Source organism: Pseudophryne corroboree, chromosome 2, assembly GCF_028390025.1.
Source record: "Pseudophryne corroboree isolate aPseCor3 chromosome 2, aPseCor3.hap2, whole genome shotgun sequence".
NCBI lineage: Eukaryota > Metazoa > Chordata > Amphibia > Anura > Myobatrachidae > Pseudophryne > Pseudophryne corroboree.
The window spans coordinates 437,434,147-437,445,592 of NC_086445.1; the positions used below are offsets into that span (position 1 = coordinate 437,434,147).

The following is an 11,446-nucleotide window of genomic DNA, read 5'->3' on the forward strand; positions in this document are numbered from 1 at the left end:
GGTCAATTCCTCTTGGTAAGTTTTAGTAGGATTGCCAGGTAATTCAATATATGTATGCCCATCTAGTAGTATACTAGAAGCCTCATTCAAATAGGCTTCTCTTGTCTGAAGGACCAAAGCTCCTCCTTTATCGGCCCCTTTAATCACTATGCTCTTATCTTTTTTAAGGGACTTCAAGGCTTCTTTCTCTTGAGGGTTCAGATTATTTCCATATTTAGAACTTTTTGATTTCATTTTTCTAAAGTCCTCCTTTACAGACTCATAAAATATGTCCAAATTACTACTTTTAGATTCTACAGGGTAAAACTTAGAAGGTAATTTTACCAATGGAGGTTTCTCTTTATTGGAACTTTCAATTGGGGGATTTTTAAGAAAATGTCTATGGATGGTCAATTTCCGAATATACTTATTAAGGTCTATAAATAAATTAAATTTATTTACATGTGAATCCGGCGCAAATTTTAAACCCTTCTCTAATAAGGAGCTTTCCGCTGTTGATAACTGTCTCTTTGCGATATTGACAACCCCAGATGGGACTTCTCTTGATGGAACAGTGCTCTTCGTTTTTTCGGGCTTCTCTCTGCCCCCTCTACGTCCTCGTTTCCTCCATTGTGTCCTCTCTTCACACCCTGTGGAGAATCTAATCTTGTGTGAAGTTCCTCTTTTTGTTGTTGTATGCGAGGAAATCTGTGTCCTCGTCGTTCTTCTAAAAAATGGCCTCTCTGTTGCCTAACTGGAGTAGGGGATCTGTCAGTATTATATCTACCCCTATACGAATAGTTCCCTTGATCAGATCTATCACGAAAAGAAACCAATCGATTCCTTTGTCCACCCTGTTGTGAGGGGTATCTATTCCTATAGCCCCTCCATTCTTCTCTCCGATTGTGATGGGGGGATTGATAGTTCCTTCTGGATCTATTATAAGATTGTTGGCCTCCATAGTTCCCACGATACTGTCTATAGTCACCCTGGTATCTCTTATCATACCGTGAGTGATTCATCAATGGTGCCTGAGTTCTCTCTTCCATCCTCCCTTCATTAATGGGTAAATGATGTATCTGGCCACTTATTTAATAAATAGCACTATTAATACCTTTATTTAATTGATGAGATAACAGCACTTTATTACTATTTAGAATTCAATATTAATGTTACAATTCTAACTGTGAAAAAAGAGTTTGACTTTAATGACCAAAGAACTCTTTAATAGTAGACCTTATAAAGAATTTTTGTTTAATCTTTATTCATCACAGAAAGAATCCCTAAAGCTAACCACAAAATTTAACATCCGCTGACACATCTCCATCGAACTACGGGACCATGGCACGCAAACAGCGATCGTGACTCGCATGTGATGTACATCCGCCGGAAGTGCGTGACTGTGACACGCACGCGGTGCGTACTTCCGCCGGAACCGGAAGTGCGGTGCGTTGACACGCACGTGAGAGTGGAACGCATGTAGCGTTCAGATTTTGTCCCCTCTTATTTTTTATAATGTCAGGAAGCAGAATTGATGTTAGTTAACCAGTAAGAATGGCATTCCACATAGTACCATGAGGTCTTAACACATTACTAACTAATAATAAATTAATTAATCAGCCAGCAGGAAGTGATGTAATATCAAGGGAGCTATAAAGGGATGCCCCTATATTGCCTCTCATTCTGTAGTTGGTATTCAATGAGGTTGCACTTGTTCCTGTAAAAAGTAAGTTTGAGTACTATATTGGTATTTTTGGAACTTAGTTATTGGATGGTCTTTTTGAAAATGTATTAGATGAATGGATTCCTTAATTGAAGAGTAACTACTTAATTTTAATATGATTGTAATATACTAATTTAGTTTTACTTGTCCACAGGGAATAGTATCATTCAGGATTTGAAATTTTTCCTAAGTCCTCTTTTTGGTGACATGTATAAACAGAGGTAGACTATAAGGTTCCACCATTCTTGATTGAAAATAGGTAAAAACCAGACTAATTTAGTGCAATCATTGAATACCATATGAGGTTAAGTATTTCAGATGTTAAAAAGTTCTTCTTGCTGGTTATTAATTACAGCTGTGAACTTAATTGGCTCTCTAATGATTGATTGAATATACCACTCCCCATTGCATGTTAGATTAAAGACATCATTTAGGGGATCTGTTAGGTAACCAGTAAGAATGGCATTCCACATAGTACTATGAGGTCCTAACACATCACTAACTAATAATAAATTAATTAATCAGCCAGCAGGAAGTGATGTAATATCAAGGGAGCTATAAAGGGATGTCCTTATATTGCCTCTCATTCTGTAGTTGGGATTCAGTGAGGTTGCACTTGTTCCTGTAAAAAGTAAGTTTGAGTATTATAATTGTATATTTGGAACTTAGTTATTGGATGGTCTTTTTGAAAATTTATTAGATGAATGGATTCCTTAATTTAAGAGTAACTACTTAATTTTAGTATGATTGTAATATACTGATTTAGATTTACTTGTCCACAGGGAATAGTTTCGTTCAGGATTTGAAATTTTCCTAAGTTCTCTGTTTGGTGACATGTATAAACAGAGGTAGACTATAAGGTTCCACCATTCTTGATTGAAAATAGGTAAGAACCAGACTAATTTAGTGCAAATATTAAATACCATATGATGTTAAGATTAGTATTTCAGATGTTAAAAAGTTCTTCTTGCTGGTTATAAATTACAGCTGTGAACTTAATTGGCTCTCTAATGATTGATTGAATATACCACTCCCCATTGCATGTTAGATTAAAGACATCATTTATTAATTAGTTTTGGATAAAAAAGTTCTTCTATTTGAATCACCTTAAATACCTTACATTAAATACTGACATCAGCATGGTTTCTTATAATCAATTGAGGAAGTTGTTATATCTTCTCTGATTTGTTGGTAGCATCTATGTTATTTTAATGGTAAACAGGATGTTACAGGAACATTTCCTATTAACAATCATTTGAGTGACAAAAAACTATTTTATCTTTATCCCTTTTAGGGAACGTAACATCATCTAATTTCAACCAAATTTATATATATTTTTTTGAAGTCTATCTAGGTATGTATTGTACAATGAGTTGTAATGTGGATATAATTGTGTGTATATTGTGAATTTGAAGTTTTATGTGGACTTTAATTGGAGTGTTCTATAACTATTGGTGGTTTCTGATACTTGTAGACCCTGCCCATTGTATCATTTCCATCAGCTGAATTGATGTTGATTATGTGGATAAATACGGAGCTATTTGATTTATATTGACATTCATAATATTCTTTCGACTTTCCCTCCCTTTTCTCTTCTTTTGACTCTCCCTCCCTCTTCCTTTTATCATTTGTATAAGGATAATGTTTATTGATTATTATAACGATAATGTTTCAGATATTATATTTATCGAATTGAATATGTGATTGGATGTAATCATTGGATATTCTAAACCTTTCTAATCAATGGTAATCACTCCTACTATAAGAACTGGTATGTATGTTAATCCACAATAGATTTCAATGGAATACTTACCTGGATAATAATATGTCTTATTAATGAAGACTATATGATTTATATATTTCCATTTGTAACTATCCAGATTCCAAACCCCTGATGAAGTCCTAACGGACGAAACGCTTTGGGTTTTGCAACGTCTGGTTAACAAAGTCCTTATCACAAACATCTGGTTGGAGATACATCCATTTCGAGTTCTGACTGTGATCACCTGGCTGTAAAATCCTCACATCCAACTGTAATTTATGTATAAGATTGTAATATTGTTTTATATGAATTTTTAGAAGGTTGTGTCAATAACGAACGCTTAGGATAAATATCGTTTGTTTCTGTACAATAAAAACTTTTAATTATTGTCATACAAAAGGCATATTGGCTCCCACGAGAATCCATTTCTATTTGTAATATATATATATATATATATATATATATATATGTGATATCCCATAACAACAAGGACATTTTTGACAACAGTGTAGTTGCCTTTGCCATTTTAAATAAAGTTTATTTATAAAAGAAAATTGAACAGCAGTTTGAGAAGAGTCAGTTGGAGCCATGGTGAGGAAAGAGCTGGCGACGCCATTACGCAGAGATGAGCAGCTGAGAGAGGGGAGACAAATAAGCTGAAAATTGCATGAGAGAGTAAGCAGAAGTGCATAATACAGCAGTGGAAGATCAGCAATTAACAAGGAAGAACGCCATGACACTCTCAGCCAAGAGAGTGCACAGCAAGTGTCAGAGACAGGAGAGATAAACCCTTTATACCAATGCTGACTGGCCTACATCTGAGGGGAAACTGCCTCAGCAACCTGTATTGATTGGGTGAGATAAATCCATATTTATATTGATACCTACTCCACTGCAAAGGACATTATCCTATATTTACTATACCTGTAGCCCTTTATATATATATATATGTATGTATGTATAGATATATATATATGTGTATATATATATATATATACATCTGAATATTGATCCATGTACTGTGTTAGACGTTATTATAATAATCGTAGTTTGTTATAATAATAGCACAATATATATATATAACTCAGTATGTCACTATTATAAGTACAGAGTGGCTCGTGGTATCTCATACTGTGGTGCAGGAGAGCGTGACTCGGGGAGAAGCTTCGAGTAGGAGCACGAGAACGGCAGGGACGGTTAGGGAGCTCGTGAGAAGAGAGAGGCGGGAGAGAGACGGAGAGGAGAGAGGAGGTCGGAAAAAAAAAAAAAGAAGAATCGTCCCCCACAGGATCGTAGCGGCCGCAACGCAGTGTTATACAGCCGGCACCCCGGGAGATCACGATACGAAGGAGGCGGAGTGGAGGGCAGCAAAGACAGGAGAAGGGGAATCCTCATTGAAGGGAAACCCACTGCTGAGAAGGGAGATCGCTTCTGAAAGCTGCTTGCGGGGCTGATATCCGTAGGGGTGAGTGACAGAAGGAAGGGCCTCTGGTGTATGCAGTACCTCCTCCGATTCAAATAGTAACATAACCCTCTCCACCGAAGTAACAAATCCTCCATAAAGAAGGATTAGAGGGTAAGGAGAATTGTCATAACAATACCTCAGGGTCGGACAGGATTCAGGGACAAAATCTCAACTGCATATTTACCCAGCATTGAGTTCCCGGACACAGTATAGAGGGAAGAAGTGACGCACTTTGGGTCCACCCCCATGGAGATCCCTCCTAGTTGTTAATTCCTCCCTTCACACGGGGGAGGGACTACTACTCCTATATTATCCCTATGTACTGGCAGGATAAAGAGTATATGGAGAATAATTAAGCCGATTGAGGAGATAAGTGAGCGGATTAATTAAATGACTATAGACGATAGCACCCATCTGGGTAAGCAAAGTCTGTAAGAATTATATATATATATCCCCCAATTACTCCCTCAGGGATAGAGAGAAATGTCATAGTGTACAGCCTCACCCCTCCGTGGATAGCTCCACTCACCTTTATATTGACTCTAGATTTGAGGGAGCCTTACCTGAGCTAGATAGATTATCCTTCAGGTAATCTAAACAAGAAAAGGCTATTGCTGAAGGAAAACTTCTACGACTATGAAACCCCAGTAACTAATTCCGGAGAGAGCAACAATTTAATATAATTATTCCTCCGTTTATTGCATCGAGTATATAGACTTTATTGGAATATATATACCGCTACTTCAAGGGCCCCAACAGTGCACCAACGTATCTACTACCGGACTAATTGACATACCCTCTATGAGATACCACTCACAGTGTTAGGGAAAGTCATGAAATTGAAACTTTGAAATAGACACACTATTAATTGGGGTTGGTTATAATATTTTTATTTGAACCGGTTCATATATGAATTTCTTCTATATTTTTATATGCATGCCATTCATTTTGTAATGATTAACTTAGGGTAAATGTACTGAGGTAATTCTTTGTAATGAATTGTTCTTTATCTGTTAATAATTTGTACAATTCCTGTGGATTTTATGTAATATATTAATAGTGATATGGTATTGGTGAAATAATAAAACATTTACTTACCGTCACCTGGAAGTCTGATCTGAAGAATTCTCTGATAACCCTGGAAGAGAAAAACAACACCAAAGGTCAGTGGAAAACGTATAGTTTTATTAAGGGTAATCATCATTGCCCTTAGGGATTTCTCAAGCAAGCCCGTGAATAGTACTGCTTGAGTGGAGGCACTTATCCTTTATATTATAGTAACCATTTCTAGTTATTACAGACTGAGGTAGGGAGGGTTACAAGTGGAGGCACTGCTGAGATCGGACTATACTGCAGTTATCTCCTGTTTACCATCATTATTGTCACTATGGAACTAAATACAGACCTTGACATCGGGCGGTGGTGCTCAGAGAAAGGGGTGGATCCTAGAAACTGTTTTGGGTTGCAAGGAAATATGGTCACTGTTACGGATGAAGGTCTGTTAAAGACTGTGGGAAATTTATGTGGTGTCAAACTACCCTGTATTATTGATAAATGGACAGGCCCCTATGGGGGTGCTATTGCTGTTCTCATTAAAAATGGCAACCCCTTGGACCGAACCCTCCTTCCTAGTATGATATTATTAGAAGGCACTATGGGAAGGAAAGTACAAATAGTGTGGCCAGAAGAAAGGTATGATGAGGATGCGGCAGAAGTTGCTCAAGGGGAAGTCATGGAGGGTCCAGCCATGGGGGAACCCATGTCCGGAGGTTGTTTCCCGACTAATGTTCAAGGAGGGGATCCTTCTCATTCTCCCACAAAGGGTCCTTCTGATAATCCGGTTGATAAGGTAATGGATAAAGTGGTAAGCCACCTTGAAAAATGGCATTATGAAGGAGGATACCGACGATTAAGAATATTTTCGGGAATTGTGCCAGTTCCCGCTGGGGAAGAAACGTATGAGATGTGGCGTGAAGCTGCAATCCAACATTCTGAGGAATGGCAATGCCCGGACCACATCAGGCGACAAAGGGTGGTAGAGAGCTTACGTGGACCTGCCATGGGGGTGATACAGGCTACTCGCCGGAGTAACACTACTGCCACTCTGAGGGATTATATCGAAGCCTTGGATTTTTCTTTTGGGACATTGGAAGATGTGGGAGATCTTCTGGCCCGTTTGAATGGCACTTATCAAGAATATGGAGAGACGTTGACCCATTATATATACCGGGTCGACAGATTAATATATAAGATTGTGGATAAAGGCGGACTTAGTCCCGAGATAGTCAATGAAAAAAGGTTAAAACAAGTATTAAAAGGTGCTCTAACCAATAACCCTGTAGCGCAGAGATTAAGATGCACCATGTTCAGCGCACCCCCTCCTAATTTGACAGATTTAGTCAAGGAAGTCAAGTTGGAAGAGGTACAAATTGATAACAGGGAAAAGTCGGCAAGAAAAGTTAAAGTAGTGCTACCCTCGGCTGACAATCCTTCTCCTCATATAGATGACCGATTGTTAAAATTAATGGAGGAGCAAAACAAGAAAATCGATCAATTAATTGCTTTACAGACTCCCCAACCACCCATAACAACATCTCGCACCTCTGGATGGGGTAGAGGAATCAACCGAAGGGGAGGTCCTCGAAACAATATAGAGTGTTATAGTTGTGGACAGCTCGGGCATTGGTCATTTGAATGTCCCCTCAATAGGTATGATACCCGAGGAAGTAACCCCAATAGAAGGATGGAGTCTCTGGAGGAAAACGAGAACGGGAGCCCTGTGGACCCCTCACCGGCTCCCCGATCATAAAGGTTCAAGCCATGGGGAGTGCCCAGTGGTCTCATAATCTTCCAGATAATTTATTGGGAAATGCACCACTAACGAGGGCTATTATTAACGGAAAAGACTGTACTATTCTAATGGACAGTGGATCACAGGTATCCATAGTATTTGAGTCCTGGTATAATGAGCATCTTTCAGATATCCCCATTCAACCTCTCAGTGGACTCACCATCTGGGGATTGAGTGAGCAGAGGTATCCCTATCTGGGGTATATTATAACCCAAATTACCTTTGAACCAGGTTTAGGCTCCTCTAACGAGACTGTTCCATTGATAGCGTTAGTTTGTCCCGATTCACCCGGGGATAATGGAAATTTACCCGTTATTGTGGGCACTAATACTAACATGTACCGGAATCTCATGAAGTGGTGTGATAAACAAGATCTGGAATTCCGAGCCCATCATGGAAAGGTGGAAGTTGAAGGAAGATGTAGGTACCTCAACGGGGATGATTGTTTAATGGGAGGAACCAGTGCCCCCGAACCCGGAGAAAATGGGCATGGGAACTCAAGACTTAACCTAGAATCCTGTTTCGAGGGAAGTGACATCTCGGAGGATTGTAAACAGATCTTAATGGAACAATTACTACGGAGGGAAGCTGTTTTCGCAAAAGATGAATGGGATTTAGGGTCAGCAATAGGAGTGGAACACCACATTAAATTGACGGATGAAACTCCTTTCAGAGAAAGGTCAAGGCGACTAGCGCCCGCTGATTTTGAGGATGTAAGGAGTCACTTAAAAGGGCTACTGGAGAATCATGTAATTGCGGACTCCGAAAGTCAATATGCTTCACCTATTGTAGTAGCCAGAAAGAAAAGTGGTGAGATTAGACTGTGCATAGACTATCGCACGTTGAACCGCAGAACTGTTCCTGACCAATACACTGTCCCTAAGGTAGAAGAAGCACTAGATTGTCTGCAGGGCAGCCGATGGTTTTCCGTGTTGGACCTCCGCTGCGGGTATTACCAGATTCCCATGAGTCCAGCCGATAGAGCCAAGACTGCCTTTATATGTCCCATTGGTTTCTTTGAATTTCTGAAGATGCCTCAAGGTATAACTGGAGCCCCAGCAACCTTTCAGAGGACTATGGAAAGAACAGTGGGCGATATGTGTTATCGGGAAGTTTTGGTTTATTTGGATGACATCATTGTTTTTGGGAAGACGTTGCAGGAACACAACGAGAGATTGATGAAAGTATTAGATCGCTTACTATCTCGTGGACTCAAACTATCGGTGGACAAGTGCCAATTCTGTCGTTCCTCTGTTAAATATTTAGGGCATATAGTAAGTCGACAGGGAATAGCCACTGACCCCGATAAAGTAAACACCGTACAGATGTGGCCACGACCCAATAATCTCAAGGAATTACGATCATTTTTGGGATTTTGCGGGTATTATCGCAAGTTCGTTCCTAAATATTCTCAGATTGCTTGATCTCTCACAGATCTTACTCGGGGATATCCCCCAAGGAAGGGGAAGTACTACCTTCATAAGCATAATACCTCAGATCGAGATTATTTTAAATGTACAGAACCTTTTGGAAATCGATGGACACAAGCCTGTGAAGTAGCTTTTGAAAAATTAAAAGATCAATTAACTCACTCTCCTGTATTAGCTTATGCAAACCCGGAGCTTCCTTATGAAGTTCACATAGATGCTTCATTGGACGGTTTGGGAGGTGTTTTATATCAGCAGCAAGATCAGCAACTTCGGCCCGTGGCGTATGTTAGTCGGGGACTATCCCAAAGTGAGAAGAACTATCCAGTGCATAAATTGGAATTCCTCGCCCTTAAGTGGGTAATAACTGAGAAGTTTCATGACTATTTGTATGGCGCTAGGTTTTTAATACAAACCGATAACAACCCATTAACATATGTCCAGACTACTGCCAAACTTGATGCGACAGGACACCGGTGGTTGGCCTCTTTAAGTAATTATAATTTCACTATAAAATACCGACCAGGGAGCAGTAATCAAGATGCAGATGCTCTATCCCGAATGCCTCATCAACCAGCTAATGATGATATACAGGAATGGGTAGAAGTTCCGGCTTCTGACGTAAATGTGCTCTGTCATCAGATTAGTATTACCAGGAAGGCCATGGTAGCAGCCATTACAATGACCGGAGCTTCTGAGCAATCTATACCATCTCAGTATTGTAGGCTGAACTTAGAATCTGTAGAGGGAATGGAAATGATCAGTGCTTCCCAGATGGCCAGTGAACAGAAAGCTGATCCAGATATTTCCCCGATAGTACGTATGTTAGAGGGGCTCCCTTTTCATGACCAAGAGGAGCATATTACAGTGAAATCAAGAATATTGAGGCGTCAATGGAAGCGTCTACTCTTACAAGATGGATTAGTTTATAGGAGATGCATAAGACCCGATGGCATCAAAAGGTTACAACTAATATTACCTAGCAAATATACCCAGCTGGTATTGTCAGAATTACATGATAAGCATGGCCATTTGGGGTACGACAAAACTCAGGGGTTGATTGCTGACCGTTTCTTCTGGCCGTTTATGAACAAGGACATTGAACATTACTGCAAGACCTGTGGGAGATGCATACTGCGGAAAACCCTTCCCACCAGAGCCGCTCCATTAGTAAATATACAAAGCTCGGGGCCCATGGAATTGGTGTGCATTGACTTTTTAAGATTGGAAGAGCCTGGAGGGAAGGAGGGAAACATCTTAGTAATTACGGACCATTTCACTAGGTATGCACAGGCTTACGTGACCCCAAATCAGAAAGCAGTGACTGTGGCTAAAACCCTTTGGGAACAGTTTTTTCAACATTACGGGTTACCAGCAAGAATCCACTCGGACCAAGGAAGAGACTTTGAGAGTCAACTTATTAGGGAACTCTGCCTGTGTTGTGGGATTAGAAAATCCAGAACGACTCCCTACCACCCCCAAGGGGATCCGCAACCGGAAAGGTTCAATCGGACTTTGTTAAATATGTTAGGAACCTTAAGTCCCACCCAGAAATACCAGTGGAAGCAACATATATCCTCTCTAGTGCATGCATATAACTGCACTAAGAATGGATCTACAGGGTATACACCGTATTTCTTAATGTTTGGAAGAGAAGCCAGACTACCCATTGATGTTTGTTTAGGGACCCAGTCACAGGCCACGGCATCATCACATAGTCAATATGTAAAGCACCTTCAACAGCAGCTAAATAATGCATATCAGTTAGCTCAGGCCGCTTCTAAACGCTCAGGAGAAAAGAACAAGACCCACTATGATCGCCATGTAAGAGAGCAGCGATTGCTCCCGGGAGATAGAGTGTTGCTTCGAATATTTGGGGTGCCAAGAAGTCGAAAACTTACTAATCGGTGGCGACCCTATCCATATATTATCATCCGACAACTTCCAGACCTTCCCGTTTATCAGTTAGTACCAGAAGATGGAAGAGGTCCTCAGGTAACTTACCACCGTCAGCATTTATTACCTATACCCCAAGATACTCGATGGAGAAGTGGCGATTATGATTCCGAAATGGTCAAGGCCCCACCGGGAACTAGGTCTAGGGGTGATGAACCCAAGAAACTCGACAATTCAGTAGAGGAAACTGAAGAAGAAGAGGAATATTATAGTGGAAGGTATTATAAAGAGGAAGAGCCATTGGTGCAGAGGGAATGCACCGAGGAGGATACCCACCCCAGGA

General features: G+C 40.2%; 1 long non-coding RNA gene across 1 annotated transcript; it reads left to right on the top strand.

Annotated features, from left to right (window-relative positions):
- The first annotated feature begins 1,555 nt into the window (after positions 1–1,555).
- On the top strand, positions 1,556–3,827 carry LOC135050861 (uncharacterized). Its single transcript, XR_010241880.1, has 5 exons — positions 1,556–1,705; positions 2,485–2,588; positions 2,997–3,056; positions 3,378–3,473; positions 3,583–3,827. It is a non-coding gene; the product is annotated as an uncharacterized LOC135050861 (long non-coding RNA).
- The last annotated feature ends 7,619 nt before the right edge of the window (positions 3,828–11,446 follow it).